General features: G+C 39.0%; 1 protein-coding gene and 1 long non-coding RNA gene across 2 annotated transcripts in view; both read right to left on the minus strand.

The window, feature by feature from the left end:
* LRRC8B (leucine rich repeat containing 8 family member B) overlaps positions 1-1359 on the minus strand; it is a 20514-nt gene extending 19155 nt beyond the window's left edge. Inside the window, exon 1 of the mRNA XM_017729939.1 lies at positions 1349-1359. The gene's annotated coding sequence lies outside the window, so the exon portion shown is untranslated. The remainder of the gene's footprint in view (positions 1-1348) is intronic.
* A 2665-nt stretch (positions 1360-4024) lies between these two features.
* LOC108445594 lies at positions 4025-5790 on the minus strand. The gene is made up of 2 exons (XR_001860520.1): positions 4877-5790; positions 4025-4479 (listed from the first exon to the last, which is right to left on the minus strand). It is a non-coding gene; the product is annotated as an uncharacterized LOC108445594 (long non-coding RNA).
* Positions 5791-8149: the final 2359 nt, after the last annotated feature.

Raw genomic sequence — 8149 nt, forward strand, 5'->3', positions numbered from 1 at the left:
AAATAGAGAAGGTGACACTTGCGAAAGGCAACTTAAACCCCACCGCAGGTTTCGGTGGGACGGGGTGCGGGTCCCGGAGTGGCCCCAACGCCCGCTGGGTCCGAGCGGAAGGAGCGGGGCTGGGGATGCTGGGGAGCGGTACCGCGCGGGTGCATTCGGGATGAGCTCCCGCCCCGCTGCGCCCCAGACTCGGCACAGCCGCTGAGAATGTCCTGCAGCAACGGGGGTCTCCTTCCGGGGCCAGGGACACCCAAAGCCCACCACCCTTTCTGACAGAAACAGGCAAAATTCTGTGCGGCAAAACTCTTCTATGGCTCTTCAATTCCACTGAAAACCTGATACAGATATAATAAAGTTCACAAATAAAAACAGTGTTGTAAAAAAACTTAATCATTGATTCATTTGACTTTCCTACTTCACCCCCTCTTTATCCAGTGGACAGCGCAACTCCCTCCTCCAGATGTCTGAAGAGGCCGGTTCTGCTGGGTAAAGGCATGAAAGCCTGAAGGAAAATTTTGATTCCTACCTAGACTTCTGCAAAGAACTGGGACAAATGGGCTCTGTCTCCCTCTTCTTAGTCGTGCAAACAGCTCAACCTATTCAAGTAATTGTCCTGACATATTTTCATTATTAGTAACTCCATTGCAAGGATCTAGTATAAACTCTATTTACGGTATAATTGCACTCCTTACACTCGCACTGTTATGGTAATGGTTATTCTTTGTCCAGTCACCAATTTTGCAGGAAAAGGGACTATTTTCAAAATATTGCTTTTCCTCCATAAAACACAAGAATCCTTTTCTTCACAGCTGTACAAAACCACCTTCATTTTAAACAGCACAGTCAGTAAATTTTGCAAAAGTTAACAATTTTCAAATTGTATTCACAATTTTCATATGTGTATTCAGTACACATTTAGCTACTAGTATTAGTTTCAATTTAAAAGAGACATTAAAATATATCATACTTTTGAGGAAGCACAAGCATTGCACTGGAGCCAAAAGTGAAAGTAATTAAAGCAAAAGGGAACCTCACTTTTTAATCCAAACATGTAGAAATACCAATGCAAACGTGTGTTGAAAAAAAAAAACAAACACCATTTGTTCTTCTAGTTTGCAGTCATGGTGGTAGCCTAGCAGAAAATTTGCTTTAGGCTGATAGTTTCTACTTAGGGTGATGTACGTTGATAGTAATCTAACCTCAGAGAAGCAGCTATTGACAGCACAAAGATGTCAACACTGTGGCATTGTCTGCAATTTCTGCTCCAAGACTCGTTGGTGAGGTTTGGTAAACAGCAGAGAGCAGGCCAGCCTCTTCCCAGGAGATGAATTCCCTTTCGTCTCGTGACCTGCCGCCTCCTTAGCTGGCTGTATCATCAAGACAAATTTTCTGCTCTATTAGGGTTTCCCTGAGGAATTATTTAATCTGTTTTACTGGGACTATTTCCCCTGTCCGTGAGCAAAATAAATAAAAGTATATCTCATAATCTTGCTTTCTACTAACTCAAAAATGAAAAGTCTGTCTCCAGGACCTGACACATTTTCTTTTGGTCAGCAATATGCTAGGAAGACAAATTAATGTTTGACTAAATTACAAAACCAAGAACTATTTGTGCTAAAAATCAAAGTATTGAATTAAGTCAGAACACAGAGGTTGATGTTCATACAGTTCATAATTGCTTGAGCAGAAGATTGCAACACAATTATCTAGGTTTAATTCTTTATTCTGATACTGAGTAGCTCCTGGGGAAGCACAAGGGGAGGACTCAACCCAGCAGTCACACCGCACCAATCTCTGAGCAATCGTATCTGAGCAAATGAAATATTTTGTTAAGCTCTTACTCAAAACCAGCACTGTTTTAGCAGTGCAGCTCCTGACTGTATACTTAGCAGATCAAGTTCATCATTAAGGTTAGCTTAGTGACAATTATTTCAGGATTAATTTCTTTCAGTCTTTTCCAAGCAACATTACCTGGAAAACGTTCTTCAAGCTCCAACACTCTAGTTGTTTGTGACAGCCATTTTTAAGATACTGAAAAACAACAGCTTGACAATACTGTGAAAGTTGAGCTTCCTTTCACACATCATGCCATCCCCTGATCTTTTTAAACTTGGTATTTAGATGTCACAAACACAACTTTGAATATGCACATAAAAATAATGATTTCAAATGTTATGCTCAGTGTGACTATTTGGTATCCAGAGCATCTGCTTCAACCCCTTCACTGGTACAGTTTTGGGAAATCTCATGAAGTAAGAAAGGGAAAGCTATATAGCAAAGTGCTGTATATTTAAAAGGGTAATACAGTCAACATTTCACTTGGAAATATTTTCTATTGAAAATTCTCTTTAATATTACAGAAATGATATTACACTTGTCTTTTAACCCTCCAACAGTGCTTGGAGTTGCAGAAGCAGCAGCATGTTGATCGGCAATCACACTGGCAGCAGTATCTGAAGCTGAGCCAGTTCTGTGATAGAGCACCCTATGACAACTTGCCTTGTGATCACCAAATGCATTTCTGACTATCTGATTCTCAAGATCCTGTCTTTTGATATGAAAGGCTACAGCTTCATAGTTAGGTGAAGCATGAACAAGCAGATCACAACTCTTTAACTCCTAAAACTCCATACTACCATTTATTCTCCTAAAGAGAATAAAAACCATGTAAGACTCATAGTTATTAATATAATTTAATTTCATTCCCTGGCACATCCTGATTATCATCTCACTTGCTCTTTCTGGAATTTGCTAAAGCTTCTTTGTCTTCTACTGAGAATTTATAAATCACATGTTCCATACGCTCTAGATCATTGATTTCCTGGTGCAATAACGTGGCTCGCAGTGACCAATAAAGGCTCCCTGCAGGGTCGGGTATTTTAGAACAACACTTCCCTCTGCCGGATCTGTGCGCAGTCACAGCTCTGCCTGCATGGAGGGACCTGCACACACCCTGCGCCTCTCGCTCCGCAAGACCCCTGCCCCTCCCAGACTGCGCGGGACAGTACGAAACTAGCAAAGCTCATACTAATTCATTAGATGAATAGGATACTCATAAAAGTTTAATCCAGTATCAACTGGACAGAAATATCAATATACTTTCTTCTCAAGACAGGAGTATCTCAGAGTCATAGATAATGTGAAAGTTGGGAGTCCCAGGGTCTGACCTTCCATATGCACTCCAAAACTCTGACAGCTTTATGTCAGATGAAATTAGAACAATATTTCAAAGCACCTTTTACCCAGATCAGCAGCCATTACTTTCTCAATAGAGTGTAAATATATACGGCCCCACAGAAAGTAAAAAGAACAGGTTATTTTTAAGAAGAATTGCCCGCACCTCTTATGACTCTAATGAAAACTAGGATGATGCTACAGTGAATTTTAATTGAGTACTACACTTCCTACCTGGACATCTGTTCCAAACTGCTAGCAATAACCAGAGTATGACATTTTACAGGGGGCTTGATGGTAACTACCATATTCAGACACAGCTTTTGCCTTCAAGTCATTCAGTGGTTGGAACATTGTCCTCAGCTGAGGGTGAATGTTAAGAGGAAGGGGAGAGAGAACTGCAGAGACACATGAGTAAGACTGTGCTTAATTCTTGCCCCTCAGGAGGACAGTAACTGGTCCCAGTGCAGTACTACACGTGCTCCTTACTAATTTGTAAAAACACCACTGAAAAACATAATTAAGCATTTTGCTGAACGAAGATTCTGTTCACATACTCTGCTGAATGAAGGCTTTTGGTGGACTTCAAAACACAGGAAGAAAAGGAATAAGCTGAAGATGGAAGAAGGGTACTAGAAAATACAGATATAATTCTAAAACAATATTCCATGTCAGTGAAATTTACTTTGAAAATGCAGACAGGCAGACAGAGACTTTTTCTGTTCCACAGAAGAAAAGTCAAAAGATTGGATCAAGGTGGTACTCAGTGTTGAAAGGTAGAACAGGTAAGAGTGCTGAAAGCCATACTGAGGTTAATTGGAATGAGCCACCATATAAAACACGAAACAGCTAGGTGGTTCTTGATCTGTGTTCAGAACAAAGCCTGTGCTAAGTACACAGAAGTTCTAGTTAGAAAATATCATATGAGAAATATTTCACCTGAAAAAAAGTGTTTTCAAAGAGTCTGGAGAGGAAATAAAAGGCTTGAATAAAGAAACCAGAATGTCAGGATTAAGGAGGCACCCTGAGCAACAACAATAGGGAAAGGAAACAAAAAAGCAAACCCAACAGCATAAGGTGGCATTAGCAATGTTTTCCTAAGCAGGATGTTTTCCAGTCATTGCCTTGTTTTTTAATGCTGAAGAATGGGATTCTCTGTGTCATGTTGATGGTATTGCATTCTTGCCTCCTGGTGATCCTTGCATCTTGTTGATTAATTGTAAAGTCTCTGTCTGAGACTTTCCAAGGAACTTCTAAGGTGGACTCCAAGTAGACGGCATAAGATGAGTATTTGTCTTCCAAGACCTTTGAACACAAAATAAATGTTTGTTGGCTCTAGTAGCCCTACAGGCATTATCAACTCACATTTGACACTTAATAGTGCATTACTAATAATTGCTGTGTGTCTGCTAGAATGCTACTAACAAATAATGATTAAAAAAAAATTAGTGCTTTGGGATTCAAATACCATTCACTCCTATTGTTCACAAATGCCTTGACTCCACTGTACAATTCTAGTATTGCAAGTACAAGTAATAAAAATAAGCAATTAAGAATATAGCACTTGAAACACTACATCACATAATTTTCTGCAGAAAACACAGGAAATACAGTTCAGTGTATTCTTATGCAGATCCTGGTTTCTCTCAACTGTCCTAGGTCTCTTTCACTTATGCTATCTTATTTTTTACATTGCACTCACCTTGCACAGGGGTGCAAGTAAATATTTCATTAATGCCAGCTTCTGTTTCCTCAGCACTCTTGTAAAGTCTTGATTTTCTTGAATTCAGCACTTGTCTGGGGACAACTTCATGCTTGCTAGAAATGAGAAGTCCTCCAGTAGGGAATTCCTTACTGTGTTGTTTTATGTCACCACTGCTCCTTTACTTGTTAGGCCTCACACATGCAGCCATGATTTCAACTGGGACAGCTCAAGAGGGTTACTCCCTTCAAATTTTCTCCTGTTGCTGATTATAGTCCCCAGCTAATTTTTCACCAGAAGTTGCTGCTCCCTCAGAACTGCAGCCTGGTTTGTGTGTGATGTTGCTCCCCCCTTTGGGGCTACCCAGACTAACTGGATCAGTTAAACACTTTTGGTTACAGGGTTTATCTCTGCATCATTTTGAAACACCCACTTTGGGATCAACCAGTATAAGCTCTTTCCCATTTAACTTGCTCTTACAAAAAATCATCTGCTGTGCACCTTGCAGACTCGGATCCTCAGGGAAGCTGTTAGATCGAAAGACCAAAGGAAAATTATTTGTCTTACAGCACACTTTCAATCTGGATCTTTTCCTCATTCCCTTCAGTCTTCTTTCTGAATGTGTATTTTGAGGTTGGTCAGTGATTTATCTGAACAAATTATTCCCCATATCCCTCCAGAAGTGTACACATCAGTTCTTTACTATTTGTAGCCCCTGCAGAAAAAATTTCACAGAATCACTTTCTGGTAACTTGAGGAACCCATAAGAAAAAAATTGTCTCTGCTAGATCTTAACAGAAACTTGCTTTCTTTTTTCTAAAGAACATGGAAAAAATAAGACAAGAAGGTCTGTTATACCAAAGTATCTTTACCTTAATTCAAATACAAAGAAGGTACCTCTGGAATCTGTCAGAAAAGACTTCCATTGTCATACCCTCTTTCACTATTACTAATACCATGATTCTACAAGAAGAAAAACGCTAATTTTTTCCACAAACCCACACAACATAAAAATATTTAATTTTATAAAGAAGTCAAAGATACATAGACACAATTTAAGATCAGATTGGTGGTACAAAAAAAGTCCAAATAAATTAATATTAATTTGTTTATGGATACTGCTAAGAAATGCTAGAGCTTTCCAACACCTGCTTCACTCTGCAGTTGCATTCAATTTTCTTTCTCATACTTTCATTAAAAATGTATGAGGTCATTTAAAATTGGAGTCCTCTCAACACCTTCTAAGATTAGATCTTTAGAGGCAATAAAGCAGTATAATTTGAATTCCAGGATCACATTAATTGGCCGTGATGCCTTTTTTAAAACAGTGCCAAGCTTATACAGTAACTACTATCTGATAAGCAAATTGTAACAGTGCAGCCTACCAGGAAAGAAAAGAAAAACTCATTATTTTTGAATGAGAATCAAAATAAATGCTTACAGCACAGCCTGTTATGTGGAGTTCCTTGGCACACATTTGGAATGTTTAATCACAAAACAATGTAGTCAGACACGAGTCATACAGCTCACCCCACATGACTGAAAAGTCCTATGCATTTGTTTAATGCTCCATACTCTGAGTAATATAGGAAATTCTCCCTGAAGTATTTCCAGCTTCCTAGACTTCCCTTATGCAATCCAGTGTTAGTCACACAGTGCGGGAGCAGAGAGTCACATCCCCTTCCCCGATCCAGATGCTGGCAGGACTCAGCCTTTAGGAATAAAGCTGGGCTTGTGAGATATTTGGGCTGTACTTCTTCATGTGTATTATCAGCATTCTTTTTAAGATGGCACACTAATTCCTCAGAACACTTCTTCAATAAAGATTTGCAAAAGACAAGATTCAGACTCTTTCTTGAGCAGGTCTTACAGCCACAACATGGTAGACTGTGAAGTGACAGCATGGCCATGGGCTAGGGGTAAGGATGGTCCCTCTCACCTGAGAGACTCCAAATTATCTATAGCTGAGTGGTGTGTGGGTGTCCTGCCTAACCTACTGCATAGGCATGAGTACAGGACACTGAACTCTGCAAGACACCAGCATGTCTTTCTGTGCTTTTGTTTGAAAAGCAGGACTTGAAAAGCAGAGCTGTGCAGTTCTGAGAGAGAAAGGAATAGAGGAAGATACTAGGAACAGGAATTGTGAGGAAAGAGATTCTCTCATCTGCTGTCCAGCAGATTTTGTGATGAGAAAAATAGGCTTTTGTCCATTTCTTGTTAGTAAACAAGTCTGTGACAAAGACTTGTATGTCCCATCAATAATTTAATGTCTTTTCTTGTTGACAAAAAAAAAAAAATCTTTAGGGCCTTAAATTCATATAAAAAGGAAATTACAACACATACCTGCCTTTTGGAACTGTCACATATAAGGTTTTATTTTTTTTGACTTGTATAATACCACTTTGGAAAGTATTGGCTATATGTCAAGGAAAAGCTGATTTAAATTTTATGTTTTTCATCTCTACTTTGATTTGACCAGGATACAGGTTTATTAGAGTCTTATCTACTGCAGCTAGGGTAGAAAATTCTGATGGATAAAACACAGCTGAAGTCAGCTGATTTTTTATGGACTGTTAATAGCGTGCTTGGGCACCCAAATTCTGCCAAGCAATTTTCTCCTCTTCAATTGAACTGCCTCACTAATGAGTTTTGAAGTGTAGAAACTCCTGACCTCCTTTCCTATTAAAAAAAAAAAATGTAGCTGGATTATATGAAAAGAAATTAGACTAAAAATGCACTAATTCTTACTTCTAATGAATGAGAATGTGTTAAGCTGCCATGGTAGACTTTTATCAAAAATTGAGGAGGTGTTATTAAGCAGTTACAAAATGAGCGAGATGCTTCTAAACTGAACCTCAGTATGAGATACGTGGGGTGCTTAAAAAAGGTCAGATAAATTCAATCTGGGTGATGGCAAAGTTACTTTTAAAATACAGAAATAGATATTATTTTAATGTATGAAAGATAAATCTAAAAAAGCAAATACCTCACCACACCTAAATTTATTACTTTAGCTGAGCCCTGGGTTTCAGGAACGATTTAATTTTATGCAAACTGTCAAATGCTGCATTCATAATACAGTGTATTTAATCATTAGGCTCAATGTTCCTGTTTTCCCTGCTGTGCCAGAACTTGTAAAATTCTTTTAAGTTAGTGATCTTTGAAACGTAAGTTTTGGACCTTCACACTGCTCAAAGTGTAGGAAGGCTGGACTGCTTACTCAGTTTCTCTAACACTGATGAGACAGGCCTCCTTCAAGACCTTCTGACTGAT

The sequence above is a fragment of the Corvus brachyrhynchos genome, unplaced genomic scaffold, assembly GCF_000691975.1.
Source record: "Corvus brachyrhynchos isolate BGI_N302 unplaced genomic scaffold, ASM69197v1 scaffold101, whole genome shotgun sequence".
Lineage (NCBI taxonomy): Eukaryota > Metazoa > Chordata > Aves > Passeriformes > Corvidae > Corvus > Corvus brachyrhynchos.